This window comes from Macaca thibetana, chromosome 8, assembly GCF_024542745.1.
Source record: "Macaca thibetana thibetana isolate TM-01 chromosome 8, ASM2454274v1, whole genome shotgun sequence".
Classification (NCBI taxonomy): domain Eukaryota; kingdom Metazoa; phylum Chordata; class Mammalia; order Primates; family Cercopithecidae; genus Macaca; species Macaca thibetana.
In genome coordinates this window covers 82910400-82931520 of record NC_065585.1, presented here as the reverse complement: position 1 = coordinate 82931520, position 21121 = coordinate 82910400, and the positions used below count along the sequence as shown (strand labels likewise).

The 21121-nt window shown below is 40.0% G+C and overlaps 1 protein-coding gene and 1 long non-coding RNA gene across 2 annotated transcripts in view; one reads left to right on the top strand and one right to left on the bottom strand.

Moving 5' to 3' along the window:
* The first annotated feature begins 446 nt into the window (after positions 1 to 446).
* Positions 447 to 21121, top strand: part of NKAIN3 (sodium/potassium transporting ATPase interacting 3) — a 1223038-nt gene continuing 1202363 nt past the window's right edge. Inside the window, exon 1 of the mRNA XM_050802087.1 lies at positions 447 to 450. The gene's annotated coding sequence lies outside the window, so the exon portion shown is untranslated. The remainder of the gene's footprint in view (positions 451 to 21121) is intronic.
* Positions 4138 to 20086, bottom strand: LOC126961535 (uncharacterized). The gene is made up of 2 exons (XR_007728327.1): positions 19885 to 20086; positions 4138 to 4399 (listed from the first exon to the last, which is right to left on the bottom strand). It is a non-coding gene; the product is annotated as an uncharacterized LOC126961535 (long non-coding RNA).

The window sequence follows — 21121 nt, the reverse complement described above, 5'->3', positions numbered from 1 at the left end:
AATGAAGGTGCATATGAATTCCATGTGTGTTAGTTCATGCTGTACTTCTATCATTGTAAAGTGAAGTTCATAGAAGCAATGCTGTGGCCAGTACTGTACTTCTGTATCAGGTACTTGTTATTCTGCAGATGGTGGTGTTGGCTCTGTTGTGAGAGGTGTGGAGAACAAATCTAAACCCAGAATAAGTGTTTATTCCATTTAATGTCAGTGACTGCCTGTTTCATGGTGGAAAGAGTCCAATGTAAACAATTGGCAAGCAGCTGCTTAGTTACCTTGAAGCACAAGATCTTATCAAGCATTCAAAGTTAGTCACTACTTCTGGAAAGCTGTATATTTGGCAGAAGCTCTGGTCAGGTAAGCAAGTTATGAATCTATTTATATCCTGTGTTCCTCTGCCCATGGCCACTGCTTTCATGAGTCTGTTGAATAAACAGGTGGGGTAAGGGGGGGAATACTGAAGAAGAAATTAACAGAAATAATAGTTTTGTCCACTCGATTCATGGAAGACTTCTCTATAGTAGTGGTCTTTTGGCAGACATTCATATGAGACACAAATATTCTCACACTCTCACACCTTGAGCCCATTCTGAGAGGTCCAATTGCATGCTCCTTCCCCAAATCACTTTGTCATCAATCCTCTCTTCTTGCTTTTTCCAAGCCCCTGACCCTCTGGTCAAATGTTTTCCATTGCTCATAATTTAATGTGAATATTAACAATTCACCTCTTCTAGAAAAAGTGGACACTGAAGTGTGCTGTTCAAAGTTCTGCTCAGTAGAAAATGTTTCACTTCACCATTGTCCTCTAAGCTCACCCTGAGTGGCACGTACCACTGCACAGGTCTCCTCTGGCCTGTATCAGTATTGGAGGCAGACCTATCTGTAAATTAAATTCACGTTTCTTCAGGTGAAAGCAAAATGTTTAAAAATGTTTATATTTAGTGCAAAAGAGAAGCTACTATTTTCAGGATAAACAGCTATATACCAAGTACTAGAGTCTGTGTAGATTTACTTCAATGAGATAAAATCTGAAATAGCAGCTTTCATTTGTGTCATCACCTGATTAAGTTTAGGACAATTCACTGTCGTTCTCAAAAACTCATTTATCTTTGGTGTACTGCACTGGAAAATTAAATGGAAATGAGATAAATTACCACCCTGGTATTATTGAAGTTTTAATGATGTCCCTATCCCTGTGATTTTTCTGGGAATGTGAGAGTTTTTGTTGTACTTTTAGTGGGAACGAGAATTCCAAGGGCTTCCACTTGACCTTTTCTACCACAATACCTATTGATGAAGGAGTCAATGCAGGAATTCTGACACTTTTTACAGATACCCTTTCAAAATATATGACACAATGGGGTTTAACTGCAGAGTTCGTTCCAAAGAGTACCCAGTCTCCCGCTTATTCAAGGGCCTCTTTGTTTATGAATTAATTAAAGCCTAAGGATTGAATGAGGACTACAATTCTCTATCGTGGTTGCTGTAGACTGAATTCTGCTCCTCAGATCGGATTTTTTTTTTTTATACAAATAAAGCAGGACCTTATTGGGCTGCTTGTCTCTGTTGGCTCCAGAAAATCCCTGTTCAATCAACTGTGATGGATATTACTGTGCTCAGACCGTGTGATTACCATGTGGCCAGCTGGTTCTTATTAGCATTACGATGTCCACTTTGCTTTTACTTAAATGCTGCTACTTGACTTTTGATAGCCTGAAGTTCTTGAGTTTATTTATTTATTTATTTATTTATTTATTTATTTATTTTTGAGACAGGGTTTCACTTTGTTGCCTAGGCTGGAATGCAGTGGCATGATCATGGCTCACTGTAGCCTCGACCTTCCGGGCTCAAGCAGCCTTCCCTGCTCAGCTTCCCGAGTGGCTGGGACTACAGATGTGCACCACCATGCCTGGCTATTTAATTTATGTATTTATTAGAGATGCGGTTGCGCTATGTTGCCCAGCTGGTCTCAAACTCTTGGACTCAAGCGATCCTCTCATCTCAGTCTCCGAAAGTGCTAGGATTACAGATGTGAACCACTTCACCCGGCTTTCTATACTCTTCATGTCAGCAGGAATGCAGACACCCAAAGCCTTACCCTAAAAAGAACTTGATTTGGGGGGGCCATGGGTGATAATTTAATTAGTTTTATAGCTACTTTGTAAAGTCCTGCATTCCCACCTGCGGTTATTATTGAGAATTTCATTGCCTCTGCTTTACCTTAGACAGGTGACAAGATTCAAATTCTCCCTATTCCCTTTGGAGCCTGTTACCTACCCTTCACTTTTCGGAAATAATTTCTGTATCAGGTAGGGTTTTTGGATGCAATTAGCAAAAATAATCTCTTAGCAAAAAGAGGGATATATCAGAATGTTATTGGAGCTTGCAAAATTGATGGGGGCTAGACCATGGGCTTAACGGGCATGCTGGGATCAGGAAGTTCAGAGGACCAGGCAGGAGAGGTGACAGTGTTTTAAGACAGGGGTAGGGCGGCCAGAGTCCACTGTGGTTCACAGTGTGAGAAGTAGGTCTACTCTTAGAAGTGATTATTCTTAGTATGTATTTACTTCTTTTGATCCTGTCAGACTTCCAAACACAAACAGACTTCTCAGCAAACAAACTTAAATGTACATATATCTTTCAAAATATTTGAAGAGTTTAATTAAAAGTCATTTTCACTACCTCTAAAAAGAGTTTTTATATTCAAAATATCCATCCTAATAGACAAACGTACAAGAGAGGAAAGATGTTAAAAATTTTCGCATTTCCAAGCATGAATGTCTTTGGATCATTTATCAAAGTTCTCAAAGAAAGAATTGCATGTAATTGAGATAATAGATACATAGACATATGATAAACAATCAACCTGAACATTCATGGTTCAACATATCCTAGAATACCCGAGAGACAACATCTTGGTTCAGAATTAGATAAATTAATTAGGACAAATGTTCTTATTAATTCAGAAACAAAATGGGTTATTTGAAGATTTAAAATCAGACAAACACTTTTGGAAAAACATCTATGAGCTGACTGAACTTGGCATCCAATGAAGAGGATAAATATTTGAATTAAGAGTGTTTTCAGAATTCAGATTGTGATGGCCCAGTGTGGTGGCTTATGCCTATAATTGCAGCACTTTGGGAGGCTGAGGCAGGTGGATCACCTGAGGTCAGGAATTCAAAACCAGCCTGGCCAACATGGTGAAACCCCATCTCTACTAAAAATACAAAAAATTAGCTGAGCATGGTGGCACATGCCTGTAATCCCAGCTACTCAGGAGACTGAGGCAGGAGAATTGCTTGAACCTGGAAGGCAGAGGTTGCAGTGAGCAGAGATAGCGCCATTGCACTCCAGCCTGGGCAACAAGAGCAAAACTCCATCTTAAAAATAAATAAATAAATAAATAAAATAGGAATTCAGATTGTGGCAATTAAATGGAGAATTAAATGGAGGATGGTATGAAGTACAAAAAGGCAAAGAGACTGAAAGTCATAGATGCTACTTATCTTATGGGAAAAAAATAAACAAAACCCCTAAACAAACAAACATTCAAGAACAATAGGCTTCATTTTCTTTTTCTATTTTTGGAACCATGGAAAAAATAGAGCCTAGTGGTTGATAACTTCACGTGGTGTGATGGTCCATGTAAACCCTCAGAGGGCTTCCAATTGCAAAAAGAGATTATCCACAAGCAGAGAAAATGGTGAAGAAAACTTAATTGGCTGAATTGTAAAGATCCCTCTCTCTAAAAGGAAAGACTTAGGTCAGGTGCAGTGGCTTGCATCTGTAATCCTAGCACTTGGGAGGCAGAGGGAGGAGGATAGCTTGAAGCTAAGAGTTTGAGATCAGCCTGGGCAACATAGAGAGACCGTGTCTTTACAAAATAATAATAATAATCTGGATGTGGTGACAGGTGCATGTAGTCCCAGCTACACGGAAGGCTGAGGAAGGGGGATAGCTGAAGCTCAGGAATTCAAAGCTGCAGTGAGTTATGTTAACACCACCGTGATCATAGCTGTTGCCCAGGTAGACGTTTAAGCTGTCTTAAACCTCAGCTTCCTCTAACCTGGGCTACAGAAGGAGACACTGTCTTAAAAAAAAAAAAGGACAAAAAAAGGACAGCCTTGTAAACTGTAGTTGGGGCAGACAATTACTGAGTGATTGATTGCTTCAGTCATCATAAGGGAAGCAAAAATGTTTGATTTGGATTGGGCTAAGAAAGAAAGAATTCTGTGCCTGTCTCTGTCTCTTTCACTTTGCTTAGGTAGCGTCTATTTGTCCTCAAAGCCTCAGGAAGGGGAGACCACCTGTTTCTTGCTCCCAGCGGATGGTCATGGTCGACAAGGCTGTTGATCCTGGTGACGGCGGTGATGCTGCCCAGAGTGGTAGTTGGGTAGTGCTGGAAGGATTTTAAAACCCAAAGATTACTTTCACATACTTGTAGAACAGATTTGAGGCCAGTGTAGCCAGAGAGAAAGAAGTGGTTCCCACAAAACAATTCAGATGGTGTTCCATAGCCCTGAAAAGTCTTCCTCAGATTTACCCTCTATCAAAAGCAGAAGCTGAATTTGAAAATATCTGTTTCATTCTCTATGTATGTTTCTGTGCTAACTATATAATTTACTGGAGGTGAATTATTTTATTTTGGAACACATTTTTTCTTTCTTTCTTGTTTGGAATGAAACAAAATGTCATTTCTCAAACTGCCATGTTTTTCCTTTGGGATTTTTAGATTCCACACTTACTTGCTGTGGACACTAGGGGTCAGCAAAGAATAGATGTATTTTCCAAAAGCGCTCAAACTTAAGCTGCTGCTGTCTTAGCCTGTGTAAAGATTCAAAAAAGGCCGGCGCGGTGGCTCACGCCTGTAATCCCAGCACTTTGGGAGGCCGAGGCGGGCGTGATCGCCTGAGGTCAGGAGTTCGAGACAAATCTGGTCAACATGGTGAAACCCCATCTCTACATACAAAAATTAGCTGGGCGTGTTGGCGTGTGCCTGTAATCTCAGCTACTCGGGAGGCTGAGGCAGGAGAATAGCTAGAACCTGGGAGGTGGAGGGTGCAGTAAGCCGAGGTTGCATCATTGCTCTCCAGCCCTGGGAGACAAGAGCGAAATTCCATCTCAAAAAAAAAAAAAAAAAAAAAAAAAAATTCAAAAGACAAGCCATGGTATCATGCACTATGGATATTTAGGTATCTGTTTTCGATGGAGTCTTTTGAATGATCATTTTTATTGCTTTAACCTACATTCACTATTTGTTCACAATGAAACATCTTTCCTAAAAGCTTAAAAATTAAAGTTTTGAATAACATACTTTTAATACTTATTCCAAACCTTTTCCTGATGATATCACACAATACAAATAATCTTTTGAGGAAAGTTTAAATATAAAATTCACAATCAAATGAATGATAATTAGTAATCTGTATTCTTTTAGCCTAAATAGGCAATGCACCTTTTCTTATGCTTACTGTCCCAGTTCCTTTCTCATCCCTTCTTCTCTTTTCATATTACTTAATAATAAAAATTGTAAGTACAAGAATAGCAATGATGACTTCCTACAGTCTCAGAAAACCCTTGAAAATCAAATAAAAATAAATTATAACACGGTAGAATTAACAAACTTCTTGCTGGATTTTAGTATCCAGGTTGTGGCACACTTATCAGGATGTATTTTATGAATTGCACATTGTTAATAAGTTCGGCTTCCTTACTTATTCCAGTGTGCCATATGCATACACACACACAGGAATAAACAAACACTGTGTTAAATTCCTCATTGTTCCATTGCTAGCCAAGGTGAGTTAATCCATTGCCAGTTAAATTAACTACTTGGAAATAGCAGCAGGAAAAATATTCAAAATAAGTAAAAGTACAAAGAAGAACAACTTTTAAAAAATGAAACTAAAGTTGAAACTATTCCAAAGAACAAATGGGGAGGTTTCATATTCCTGTGACCCCCTGTAACCAATGAGGTTAACATGGGTCAAGTTCACATGAAAAGAATTTCTCTGCAGATAAAATGTACTTCTTACCTTATAAGAAAATAACTTCAAGACTGAATAAAAAAATTAAAAGCATCTTTTTCCCTTTAAAAAGTATGTATATTTTTTCTTCATTCAATTTTATTAGTTTATACGTTTCTAGAGAGCAGTCACTAAATTGTTTTATGTTTTGCTTAACATGACACTCCACACATATAGATCCTTAAGAAGACTGCACTCCTCTAAAAGAGAGGATTAATAAAGGAAATATTCTTGAATTTCCAATTACATCTATTGCCCAGTGTAGTCAATCATTTTCAAATTACAGGGTCTTTGCTTGCGGAATCATTTGATAAAGAAGTGTCAAGTCACAGTGCAGAGGGAAGATGTCCTAATGAGGTTCCTGGCGTTGAGATAGTCTGAGCCCAGCGAGTTCTCCCTGTCAGTCATCTCCAGCTTGCTCTGACCAGGCACTTTGTGGACTGCAGCCCAGCTCACCCATTGCGGAGAGGCCATATGCTCTCACCGCCAGACAGTTCGGATCAATTGACCTTTAATGGTTTTTATTGTTTATGCTGCCCTTTAAAGTAGCCATCATCTTTTTTTAAACCTCTAGTTCTGAGGATTTTTCCAGACCTAGGCAGATAGAATGCTTCTTTGTCTAGGAAAGAAAGTGAAGACTCCTCTCAGGGTTTAAGAGGTGCGGATAAAAGTCCTGGGGTGGAGAAAATCTTGGGGCTAAGAACAGGGCACACATGTCTTCCTCTTTCTTTTACTTTTTTCTTTCTTTCTTTCCTTTTTTTTTTTTTTTTTTTTTTTTTGGAGACAGGGTTTCACTTTGTTGCCCAGGCTGGAGTGCAGTGGTGGTGTGATTTTGGCTCACTCCAACCTCTACCTCCTTAGCCCAAGCAATCCTCCCACTTCAGCCTCCCGAATTAGCAGGCCACCATGCCTGGCTAATTTTATTTTGTTGTAGAGATAAGGTCTCACTATATTGCCCAGGCTGGTTTTGAACTCCTGGGCTCAAGCAATCCTCCCAACCTCAGCCTCCCAAGTTTTGGAATTATAGGCGTGAGCCACTACACCCAGCCTTCAACCCTCTTTCTGATGCTGCTGATAGGGAAGAAAAAAACTCTCCATAATTTTGCTTTTGGACAGACCTGTCTTTTTTTTTATCCTAATGGCAAGGTCATAATTCTAAAGTAAAAGAAAAAAAAGTACGTGTGTATATGTGTGTATGTGTATATGCCAGCCAGGAACATGTTTTTTAGCACATTCTCCATCCATACTTGTTATCCTCAACTCCTCAATATGATAACAAGTGAGGAGCTTTTATTTTACTCTTGTCCCTCAGCAGTCCCTTTACCATGACCTCTGAGTCTTGTGGGCCATGCTCTTCTCCTTAAATCTATGGGGGCCTATGGCCACTAAGCTGCAGTAAAGAAGAACTCCAGCTTGCAGGGAGGCAGAAATCAGAACAAAGTGCTTCTTAGAATTGTTCTTCTTTGCACCTTCCATAGTTAATCTTTAGCAACCTAAAATGCATCAAGTGGGAATGTTCACCTCAGTGCTTTCTTTATTTTATTAAATTTTTGAGACAGAGTCTCACTCTGTTGCCCAGGCTGGAGTGCAGTGGCACGATCTCGGCTCACTGCAGTCTCAAAGTGCTGGGATTACAGGCATGAGCCACTATGCCCTGCCAGTGCTGTCTTTAATATAAGTAAGTATATGACAAGGGGGAACAGCAAGTGTCATAAATTCTGATCTCATTTCTGGTCTTAAACCTCAGCTTCCCTCAGAGAAAAATGAACTGGCCGGGCGCAGTGGCTCAAGTCTGTAATTCCAGCACTTTGGGAGGCCGAGGCAGGTGGATCACCTGAGGTCAGGAGTTCAAGACCAGCCTGCCCAACATGGCAAAAGCCCGTCTCTACTAAACATACAAAAAATTAGCTGGGTGTGGCAGTGGGCGTCTGTAATCCCAGCTACTACGGAGGCTGAGGCAGGATAATTGCTGGAACCTGGGAGGGGGAGGTTGCAGTGAGTCGAGATGTGCCACTGCACTCCAGCCTGGGCGACAAGAGTGAAACTACATCTAAAAAAACAAAACAAAAAAAAAACAAAAAAAAAAAGGAAAAAGAAGAATGAACTAACTTTTCCTTCCTTCCTTCCCTCCCTCCTTCCCTCCATCTCTCTCTTTCTCTTCTTTCCCTTTCTCTTTCTTTCTTTCTTTCTTTCTTTCTTTCTTTCTTTCTTTCTTTCTTTCTTTCTTTCTTTCTTTCTTTCTTTCTTTCTTTCTTTCTTTCTTTCTTTCTTTTTTCTTTTCTTTCTTTTCTTTCTTTCTTTCTTTCTTTCTTTCTTTCTTTCTTTCTTTCTTTCTTTCTCTTTCTTTCTCTTTCTCTCTTTCTCTTTCTCTCTTTCTCTTTCTTTCCTTCTTTCTCTTTCTTTCTTTCTTTTCTTTCTTTTTCTTTCTTTCTTTCTTTCTTTCTTTCTTTCTTTCTTTCTTTCTCTTTCTTTCTTTCTCTTTCTTTCTTTGTTATCTTTCCTTCCCTCCCTCCTTCCCTCCCTCCCTCCCTCCCTCCCTCCTTTCCTTCCTTCCTTCCTTCCTTCCTTCCTTCCTTCCTTCCTTCCTTCCTTCCTTCCTTCCTTCCTTCCTTCCTTCCTTCCTTCCTTCCTCTTTCTTCTTGATGTCTTTGCAAAGTAAAGCTAATAGCACTCAGTGTATAGGTCTGAGTGTCCCAGTGTATGAATGTCTAACATATAATATCTTCTACTCATTTCATTCTGAGGGCATCCTTCATTGAAAATCTCTTTCCTTCTGTCCACTCTCCCAAATTCCCTTTTCTATGGAGCACATTTTTCATTCTGCCCCTTAGCTTAATCCTCCCTCCCCCAATTACTCCCTTTGTAAGTTCTTAGAGACCCCGAAGTTATCGTTGATGCTTATTTCACTGGCCTGTCAAGTGTGGAGACTGCACATAATAAACACACCCCAGTCAGGTAGGCACCTTCAATTAAAACTTCATCTTTCGTGCTAGCCAGTCCCACTTCAATAGCATCTCTTAAACAACAATCACATATCACACCTTCCAGGGCTTTCTAAAACAGGTAACAAATGCTGCTAAGACCTGGCAGGCTCCCAGAGTGTAGCTGTCAGTGGCCAAAATTTAGTTGCAAAGGTCCCAATATTCTTGGGTTCAACAAAAATGTCCCTCCAGATGCTTAGATTTTAGAAAATAAATCCCCTCTGTTCTAAAGCTTTAGGTTTCTTTGCTCTCTACTATGAGGTAAAAATATGGTGGAGGTAAGCAGGCTTGGCTATTGTAGTGGGTTGAGTAGTGGTCCCCAGAAAGATAAATCTAAGCCCTAACCTGCCGTCTCTATGAATGTTATCTTATTTGGAAATAGGATCTTTGAAGACGTAATTAGGTTAAGAATCTCAAGATGAGATTATCTTGGATTCAAGGTGGACCCTAAATCCAATGGCATGTATTATTATAAGAAGAGGAGCAGAAAGAAGGACACACAGGAGAGACCATGTGAAGTCAGTGGCAGAGATTGGAGTGAGGAGTCTGTAAGTCACGCTACTCAAAGGCTCACCAGAAGAACCCAGGAGAGTATGGAGGAGATCCTCCCTTAGAGCTTCCAGAAGGAACCAAACCTGCTAACATCCGATTTTTGAGTTTTGGCCTGCAGAACTATGAGATAATAAATTTTTGTCATTTTAAACCACTTAGTTTGTGATAATGTGTTGTGGCAGCCCTAGAAAAGTAATAAAGCTATCGTAATTTCAATTAATGAGGAGATTTTCCTTCTTTTGTACCAGCTACGACCCTGACAATGGGTATAGTTGTTTCTGTAGCCCAGAGTACTAAGATTGTTATTACTAAGATTGTTATTATTAAGATTGTTATGCATTACCAATGTCCTTTCCATGCCCAGTCTGGATAGGAAGGATTGCTTTTCTCTGGGACCACTCTTCTTGAGATAGTGGTGTGACTCTTAGTGGCACATGTGTAACCAAATTCATCAGTTAAATTTGGACATGGCAAATTTTACAAACTGATCCGTACTGTTATTTGTGTGCACATTTTATTGGTGTAAATTGATTTTAGCTCTTTGAACAACAATATTACATATTTTGTCCTCCCCTGCCCTGCTTATAGGCCCTGATGTGGTGTCTTTCAGAGAGCCAGGGCTCAGTGGGGTGTGAGATGCCAAATGACCAAACTCTCCAGGGTTCAGCAGCATGATTATAAAGAGAAGAATGCTTTCAAAGAATTCAAAAAGGCAGGGATAGAAAAGTAAGCAAGGAGGTTAAATTTACGTCCCATGTTAAATCCCCTAGTGATCCCTTTAGGAAGGTGGAATCGAAGATGAAAGTGAGATGTAAAGATGAGCATTGTCACTTCTGCTTTGCTGCTCCTCCCTCTGCTTCCTCAGTTTCTCTGACTTGTCTTCAGCTATCATCTCAGGCCTGGCTCTATTTCTTAGCTAATCCTGAGACCCATCTCTTTTATCCCACTTTCCTGTCCTTATACCTCTCTGCTTCCTCCTTCAAAATCCTTGCCTCCAAATTAAGTTGAGATCTAAAGCCTGATCAAGGAGTAGTCTTTTCCAGAACATAGACTTGTTCTCTCTCTGCAACAGTCACATAAGTGGGTGCACCAGCATTGACTTATGTAGGCCCAGTCTCAGCCCCCACCCCATCCTTCCAATGGTCTTCATTTAGAGAAGTGGCATCTGCACAGGCCTCTGACTGGTCTCGTTTAGAGGCTCATCTTGAGTTCTTATGCACTCACTTACTGCCTTAGTTCCTTGTTCAACCCTTCAGCAGTCCTCACTTCATCCTGTTCCTACGCTCCAACCAGACTTGGATACCTAGAACCTTAGGGCAATAACACCTGTTCACCTGGGTCCCTGTCTACTGGTAGCTACTTGGTTGGAAGTCCTAAAGCTGACAAACTCTAGAAATGGAACTGGGAATCTTGGGGCCCTTTGGACACCTAGAGACTTGATCTTGCCTGCACCAGGGCCAGCCTTTAAGGCCAAGTTAGCTCTCTTTAGACTATCTCCAACTCCAAAAATGGAAGATCTGTGGAGGCCTGGGTTCCTCTTCTCTATGATAGCACTGTGTGTTTGGGCACCCTTCTTATATGTTATCAAAGCATCCCCAAGTTATAATAAGCATTTAAATATTGAAAAGGGTAAAACAGAATGATAAGACAAAGATAAAAAGTGGTTCAGGTACTGACTTATTGGGCTGTGGAACTAAGCAGGTGGTGCTTACTGTGAACATTTTGAATAATAAATAGGAAAGGTTAATCGTTAGTTAATACCCCACTGAAAATAAAAAGAAGTAAGGCTTAATAGCTGTGGTCAAATACCACTATTCAATAAGAAATGCTAAAGACAATATGGAAGTGTGGTTTTAGGACATAAAAGGGGGGTGTACATTATTCTTGGCTCACTCACCCTTTGTGTGGGTGGTGTTAAAAGAAAACAATGCCAAATGAAATCTAAAGGGAATTGGCGTTATAAAGCATCACCAGGTGCACTCTACTTATCCTCACAGAAACTCTAACCAACAAGTGTATGAGGAAAGCAAGTTTGCAATGGCCTTGCAAAATAAGAACTCAGTATTAAAGTCTTCAGAGAAAGGATGCTATGAAAAGATTTATATTAATAAATCCAAGAAGATCAGTAAAAAAGTGTAGAGAAGGAAAAGCCTTCTTCAGCTCCACTATTCTAAGTTTAGGAACCAAACACAGCTGTTTGAGAGGGTCTTTGGGCTAAGGTAGGGAATAATTTTGTTGGGAAGTGAGAAGCCTTTATAATGGGAATGTCTTAACAGGGCTTAGTACTGCTTAGCATATTTACAAGACTCAAAATTGTCTGGTTTACCTTTACCAACACTATCTTCAGATATTTATGAACCTCTTGTTAAAATCATGGTTCAGTAATGGGAATTGCTTGAGGGACTAAATCCCAATGGAAGGCTGTCATACTTAAGATGGAAAATTAGCATGGAAGGTATAGTCTTGGAGATCAAGAAGTTAAAGAGATGTGAGAGAAATTACTCTGAAGAAAATAAATAGAAAACAGAATGAGACAGATTGTCTTGCAAAATACTGGAGGGAAGGGAAATTGGTAGAAAATTTTCTAGTCAGTTATTTTGTAAAATACATAGAATCTTAAAAAAAAAAACCCATTTCACCTAGTAATTCTATTTTTCCCAATTCCATTTTCCCTACATATCTATTTTTCTTAATATAATATAATTCGAACCATTATTTAACTAAAAACAATACAGCTAAATATCATCTTTCACTGTACTGTTTTAATAAAAATCACCAAAAATAAGAGGTACTAGAGGGCATAATGCTTGCACAAATAAACATTCATGGTGTTACAATAATTATGTAGGAAACAAAACTTTGGAAATGTTTAGATATTGGTTGTTGTCCCTAAGTGGTGTGTCCTTAAGTGGAGATTTGAAACATTTAGATTTGGTTTATTTTAATACTGAACAAAATTAAATCAACCAGCTAGTAAAGGATGGCCAGGTCTTGTACATTTCCTAGCTCGCAGTATTTCCATTCACAATGTGAATGGTGCCTATATCAATTAGGGTTCAACCAGAGAAATAGAACCAGTGGGAGATATATATTAACAGATTTATTGCAAACGACTGGTTTACACAATTGTGGGGTTGGATGGACAAGTCTGAAGTCTGTAGGGTAAGCCCTCAGGAAGGGCAGGCTGGACCTCTTGGGCATGAATTGAATGGCTGTCCACTGGCAGAATTTCTTCTCCTTCTGGAAAGCCTCAACTCTGCCCTGAAGGCCTTTCAAACACATTTAGTCAGCCCAACCCAAGTTTTCTATACTTGATCTTAGCTAAAAGGCTGAGAAGCAATCTACCCTGGTTTTCTAAGTCAAGTTTGCTTGCGTAAAGTCAACTAACTATGGACTTTTATCACATCTACAAAATTCTTCAGTGACAGAAACACTCTAGATTAAGTTTGATTGAATAACTAGTGATTAACACAAAAACTGTCCATCACAGTTCACTATGGGTCAATTTGGCATTTAAACACATGTCCTTAGTTTATACATAATCTCCAAATACAGACAATAACACGAACATACTTCTGCCGTCTATGGCAAAACTATCCCATATACAACCAAAAACATGCTAACCCTTTCCCCAGAAAAGGATGCAAAGTCCTCGGGTGATGTTCACTCTTCTGTAATATAAAGTTAGTTATCATTCGTACGTCTTACGTTAGATAACAAGTGAATAAAAGGAAAGAAAGCAAATATAATTTAGTTCACAACAACTAAACACATATTTAATTCAAAACAAACATCCACAAAAAATAAGGAAAATACTCATAACTATTATAGTCTTCATTTATACAGCTGATTATATGGTCCTAGCTGGTGTTGATAACTATGCTATATTTTCCCACACCCATTCAATACTCCCTTTGCCCTCAACAAGCATCTTAGCTGGTCATGGTTTTGTGCCAGAGGGGGTGACTCTACCTTCATTCCTAAAGGGTTTGGGAGATTAGAAATCTTACCTAAATTGACTTTTGTACTTTTCCGTGGACATTAACTACAAGACATTCTAGTACTATGAGATTCCCTAAGGAATCTCTTGTGTTCTATAGATATTCTTCATTACCCCCATTGTGTACTAGAAGCCTATTTTTTCCTTGGTTATCATGGCCAAACTGTGATAAATATAGTAACCTCATTCTTTTACTGTTCTTTCAGAGGCATGAAGAATCCAAACTGTTTGTGTGGCAGTCTCAACTTGTAGTTCAGTGGGATCATGTTTTGTCTCCTGGTAGAACCATTTATTCCTTAAAAACTGGAATCTCTAGACCAGCAAAACTGAAGGTCTTAGAGATGTTTTAGAAAATTGCTGGTAGTAAGTGGAACCACTCCCATTTCCCTGCCTTGAATTTTGGTTATTTGAATTATGACTACGGTATTAATAGCACTATATATTGAACACTAATTTAGAGTACATACAGCATCCTGGAGGATGCCCCAGTCCTTGCCCTAGTTTTTCAATTTATTTCCACCCAACTATTACTGTAACTAAGTCTTCACCATGTTATTTCATCATTCTATCAAGCTAGCTGCTTCAGAATGGCAGGGAATATGATGGTGGACAAGTCATTCTGTAAGCTCATAGTTTTGGTAGAACCATTGCATTCAGGAAAGGCAAATCCATATCCAGACTAATTGCCTATTTCTTTAAAAAAAAACCACCACCTATATCATGGTGGAAGTGGTCCAATGTAATTAAGTTGCTACTAGGTTACATGGATGATTACCTTAACAAATGGGTCCATATAAAGCACTCAAGATTGGTCTCTCCTGCTGGTAGACTGGGCACTGCAAAGTGGCCATAGCAAGGTTGGCCTTAGTGAGCAGACATATTGCTGAGCCCATGCATAGGTAAGCCCATGTATAACTGTCACCAATGGGTAATGAAAAGAATGGCTGGGAAATGAAGCTGACTGGTATTGACGAGATGGATCATTCTATTCACTTGATTAATAAAACCCTCCTGTAGTGAAGCAACCCGTGATGAGTCTTCACATAAGACATAGATATCTTCAGATTTGGTGCCCACTAGAGGGTCTCCATCCACATACCTCAGCAATTTCCCAACCATGTTTTTTCCAAGCCCCTGATATTTCAGCCAACCCCTTGGCTATTGCCTATGAATTAATGTAGTCTTAAACTTCTGGCTATTTCTCCTTCTAAGTAAATAAACAACTGGGTACACTGCTCAAATTTCTGCCCACTGGGATGGTTTTCCTTTTCCATTGTCCTTCAGGAATGTCCCAGAATGGGCTATAGTGCTTCAGCCATCCACTTTTGGGTAGTGTCTGCATATTGTGCAGAACCACCTCTAAACCAAGCTCAAGTTTTGTCTTCCTCAGTCAACTAGTTGTAGGGAACTTGTTATGAGGCCATATGTGCAGACTGGGAGACAGAGTAAGTAATGCAGCAAGAATTGGGGTCATGAACATTTGGCTCACTTCCTGATGAAACTTACTTGTGCCTCCAGGGCCTGCTGAAGCCCACTTTTATATATAGGACTTCCACATACGATAATGGAATATTTTTGTGCATGCCCAACTTTATGGCTTGTAGAACAGACAACATCCAATATGTGATAGAAAGCTCTGGTCATATGGTTACTTGGTTGGACATAGCTAAGTGTTCAGATTTTATTTAGGCTTAGGAGCAAGCCAAAAACTATTTCTCAAAAGGAGAGCAGTAATACACAGAGGATTTCAGGGCTTTGTTCCAAAATATGAGGCATCCACTGTATTTCACCCATAAGTGTGTGCAAAAGTCTTCAAATAGCATCTCTTTCTGCTGCTGACATATCAAACACCATTGCATCTACTGAATCATATGATCCAAGTGGCAGAGCAGTTTGCACAGCTAACTGGACCTGTTTCAGAGCCTTTTCTTTTTCTACACCTCAGTTAAAACTAGCAGTTTTTCAAGTCACTCAGTAAATGCTGGAGTACCATACCCAAATAAAGAATATGTTGTCTCCAAAATTTAAAGAGGCCTTATAAGCACTGTGCTTCTTTGTAGCTTGTAGACTTGTGCTCATGCAGACTTGTAGGAGAAACCAGATGAAACAACTTATCCTTCACCTTAGAAGGGATATCCTGACATGCTCTACACCACTGGACCCCTAGAAATTTCACTGAGGTAGAAGGCTGTGGCATTTTTCTAGATTTACTTTTCATTCTTGGACATGCAATTGTCTTACAAATATGCCTAGAGTAGTTGCTATTTCCTGCTTCGCAGGTCCAATCACCATAATTACTTGTCTGTAATAGGCCAATGTGATATCTTGTAGAAGGGAAAGGGAATCAAAGTCCCTGTGGACTACATTTTAGCTGAATTAATTTATATGGATGAAATATAAGTCTGGAGGGTTAATATACCCTAGAGGCAGAATAGTGCAGGTTTATTGGTGGACTTTCCAGCTAAACAAACTGCTTCTTCTTGTCTATATTATCAGATATCAAGAGAAAACCATTTGACAGATCGATGACTGCACACCAGGTACCAAGGGATGTGTTAATTTGCTCAAGCAATTAAATCACATCTGAAACAGCAACTGCAATTTAAGTCTACTTGATTCTGTTTCTGGATAATCTACTGTTATTCTCCAAGATCCATCTGTTTTCCACATAGGCAAATAGCCAGGTTGAGTGAGGGTGCGGTGGGAATTGTTACCTCTGCATCTTGATGATGGCATTAATGTTTGCAGTCCATCCAGAAATATGGTATTGGTTTTAATTTGCTATTTTTCAAAGTAGAGGCAGTTCTATTGGCTTCCTCTTGGTATTTTCTTACTATAATAGCTATCACTTTAGAGGTCAGTAAACCAATGTGGGAATTCTGCCAGTTGCTGACTATTTCTATTCAGTTATTTGAGAAGTAACTGCAGGATGAGTTTGCCGACCCACTGGGTCACTATAAGATGGATCTAAGCTAAAACTCCATTGATCACCTGACCTCCATAAGTTCTTACACTGACTGGTGGACAAACCCATGTTTTGTTTCCAGAAATTAGTATTAATTCACAGCTGGTGTTCAGTAACCCTCCAAAAGTTTCATCATTTCCTTTTCCTCATTGCACAGTCATCTTGATAACAGGTCATGAGTTCCTTTGTGGAAGACTGAGAGAGAAAGATTAACAATAGAAAGTTTTGACTGTGTAGCGGGCGTTCTTCTCAAAAGGACCCAGCCTCCCTTTCATTCAAGGAGTTCTGGGTCTATAAACTGGCTCAAGTTGGGAAACTTGTTGAGGAACTTAGTCTGTCTGTTTTGGTGATTCATGCTAGACTTCTGTTCACTAGATACAGATCTCTTCTGCTAATATAGATCAAGTACTAATTTATAGAGTGCCCATGTATTCCTTTTCTTTTCCTTGCGTTTTGGGGAGATGAAGTCTCACTCTGTGGTCCAGGCTGTAGTGCAGTGATGCTGCCCTGGCTCATTGCAACTGTCACCTTCCAGGTTCAAGCTATTCTCCTGCCTCAGCCTCCTGAGTAGCTGGAATTACAGGTGCCCATCACTATACCTGGAAAATTTTTATATTTTTAGTAGAGATGGGGTTTCACCATGTTGGCCAGACTGGTCTCAAACTCCTGACCTCAAGTGATCCACCCGCCTTGGCCTCCCAAAGTGGTTGGATTACAGGTGTGAGCCTCTGTGCCTAGCCCTATTCCTTTCCTAGGGACATCCAAGATGTCCAAGAAAACCCCATGGGTCTTGGTGAATCAGAATTTTTTACTACTACCTTGGCTCTGCTATCCTTCACAGTAGCCACATCCACCTTGTCTGAGGCAATGAAGAGTCACCACTTGGCCCCTGCCACCCTGAGATACTGTTATACCCATTACACTTAGAGATCCCTTTTTTTGGGGGGGGAAGGGGCAGGCGGGGGATGGAGTCTTGCTCTGTCACCTAGTCTGGAGTGAAGTGGTGCAATCTCAGCTCACTGCAACCTCTGCCTCCTGGGTTCAAGAGATTCTCCTTCATCAGCCTCCTGAGGAGCAGGGATTATAGGCACCTGCCACCACACCCGGCTAATTTTTGTATTTTTAGTAGAGATGGGGTTTCACCATGTTGGCCAGGCTGGTCTCAAACTCCTGACCTCAAGTGATCTGCCCACCTCACCTCCCAAAGTGCTGATATTACATGTGTGAACCACTGCGCCAGCCTGAGATCCCATTTTGATGATGTCAGTTCCCACTGTACTTTCTGACCTGAAGAGAGACAAGAGAGCTCTTCAAGGAGGCTGGGACATCCTTAAAAAATCTATTTCTCAAAGTTGTGGTGAAAATTGTGTCTTATGGACCCTATCAAGTTAGTTGAGCAGATCTTTCTTACATGATCTTTCAAACATTTCCACTTTTCTTAAGTCTTTGGATACCTTATTATATAGTGTTACAAGACAGTTCTAACATTCAGCATTATTTGGCATAGGCCACCTTCAGGTTCATGTTTCTGTCAACCCACCAACCAAACCAAGCCTTTTCTAACCATTCAAGCTAACCCAAATATTTGATTAGTGGTTCATATCAAGGAATTTGGCCAGATTCAACCTTATATTTCTTCCACTACAGTCTTACATTCTTACAATGCATTCCCACATGAATTCCCCGGTTTTCTGTCTGTATATATTGGAAACATCGTGCAGTTCTTTGCTCATATGGCACACCTCACAGATTACACTTTCTACCTCACCCTTGGGGACCTGCTGGGGTTGAGTCTAATTATAGGTCTAGAAGCAAAGAGGAGTACTGGCAGCGGGTCCTAAGGAGAATCAGCAGTATCTTTCAAGGTAGTTACCTCAGGGGAAGCCATTACAGTTTCTTCAGGCTAATCTCCTCAGGCAGGGGTAGAAAGGCTGCTTCTACTGACAAAGAAGACTCAGCTCCATTGTGATCTACCCATATGTCCCCCTTCAAACTTTCAGGGTCCCCTTCCTTCCCAACCGAAGCTCTCTGCTTAACAAAAGACACCCTGCAATGTTGAGAATCTAATTTGCATTTTAATTTAGCCACTCACAGGGTTAGACTCTGAATTTGGTTTTCAGAAATTCTTGCCCCTGGGCTACAGATGATAAAGGTTTCTTTCAGGGCAGACAAAGAAGCTTTCAGATTATTTATGTAGAGATTGAACTGAGAATTTGAAACTCTGAGCTTATCTTATTCTTTCCCCACGTTCTTTAGTACAATTAGGAATAACCAGCCAAACACATTGTACTCTTTGGTTTTACTAAAATGTTCTAAGGTAGAAACTACATGGTAACCCAAATCTCACCTTTCATAGGTATTTGATTAAGAATATCCAGTGGCTATATTTTGTTTATCTCTATTGTTACACTGTGACATGAACTACCAATGCCCTTTTTACCACTGGAATAGATCCATAGGTCTCTTTAAATCTAATTATATTAGGGAACCAATTTCAGAAACCCCTGAACCAATGCAGAAAATTCACCCATAAGGTTATAGTCCTCTAGAACCTCTTCCAGTATCAAAATCTGTATCAGTTAGGATTCTCCAGAGAAACATACATGGTAGGAGATGTATATTAACATATTCATTACCAGTAATTGGCTTATATGATTGTGGAGGCTGGCTGGTCAAGCCAATTGCATTTGTCCATTCTCATGCTGCTATCAGGACATACTCAAGATTGGGTAATTTATCAAGGAAAGTGGTTTAATTGACTCACAGTTCCCCAGGGCTGGAGAGGCCTCAGGAAACTTACAGTCATGGCAGAAGTGGAAGCAAACACTTCCTTCTTCACAAGGTGGCAGGAGAGAGAAGAATGAGAACTGAGCAAAGGGGAAAGCCCCTTATAAAACCATCAGCTCTTGTGAGAACTCACTATCACAAGAACAGGATGGGGAAAACCTCCCCCATGATTCAGTTATTTTCACCTGGTCCCTCCCATGACATGTGGGGATTATCGGAACTGCAATTCAAGATGAGATTTGGGTGGGAACACAGCCAAACCATATTACCAATGTCCTCTAAAATCTGTAGGGAAAGCCACCGGGAAAGGCAGACTGGAGCTGCTGGGCATTAGTTGAGCCTGTTGTCTACAGGCAGAATTTATTCTCTGTCTGAAAGTCTCAGCACTGCTCTTAGGGCCTTTTAACACAATGAATCAGGCTACCCAGGTTTTCTAAGTCAAGCTCACTTACAGAAAGGCAAATTATTATGAACTTTCATCATGTCTATTAATTGCCTTTACAGAACATCCAGATGGGTGTTTGATTGAATAGCTGAAGTTTTAGCCTAATCAAGTTGACAAGTAAAACTTACCATAGTAGTGCTCATTAGAAATGGTGTTGCCTGAACTCATGAAAAGTGTCTGACCATCCTTCTGTCATATCCTGATAATACTGATGAGAAAACTGGGAATCTAAGAGAATGTAAGGACAGTGATGGTGACATATTGAACCTAAGGTGATACTACATGATCCCTGTTTCTGGCATTGTACTCTTATTGCACCCTCCTCTTCAGTGTATGTAGGACCTGTGACTTGTATCTAACCAATAGAATATGACAAAGGTAATAGGATTATATGATGTCATAGAAGACTCCATATTACTAGCTGACTCAGTCTAGAATCTTGGTGTGCTCACAGGCTTTGAAGAACAAGCTGCCACAAATCCTACAGCTATAAGGAAATGAATTCTATTAACCTGAGTGAGCTTAAAACTAATCATTCCCCAGTCAAGCCTGCAGGTGAGAATTCAATCCTGGTTGGCACCTGGATTGCAGCTTACAGAGGACCCAGCTAAGGCCATGTCTGGACTTTAAATCCACAGGAACTGTGAGGTAACCAGTGTGTGCTATTTTAAGCTATTAAGTTGTGGTGATTTGTTACACAGCAATAGAAAGCTAATACCGTGGAGTTTGAATCCTGTCCTGCCTAGTCCCATGCCTTGTCCTTTCTCTGTTAAGCTATATGGTTCCAAGTAGAGTCCAACTATACTGTACTGCTTTAGATGAAGGGACTCAGGGTCAGATGCAGGCAACCAAGGACACAGGGTTTGTTATCCGCAGAGTGCTGAACTGGAAATTCTCTTCCACTGAAAATTTAAGGAAACTAACTGAGGGGTTTATGAAAAACTTGAAAGCAGGAGTTAAAGTGGTTCTGCAGAAGCAGTTGCTGTTAATGGTGTTAAAAATGACCAGAAGGCAGAGAAGGCAGAGAAAGATCGAGATAAATGATCTTGTTTCACAGCATAGAGACCTTTGGAAAATGAGAAAAGGATAGTTTCTATGGCCTAAAGGGAGATAAGTTAGATTATATCAGGGAGAAAATGATGAGGTGTTCAGTTTAATGTTTATAAAAATGCAGACATTTGAAATCTTAGGAAACTGTTATTGGAGACTTAATACGGCTTTTACTTGTAAATCGTATCTTTTTATAAAACAGTATATTAGAAAATATGATGGCAATTATGACTACATAAATTCTTTTCATTTAACTGAAGCCCATGGGGATATCACACAATTGTGAAAAAGAAAGTGACCTGTTCTTCATAAGAA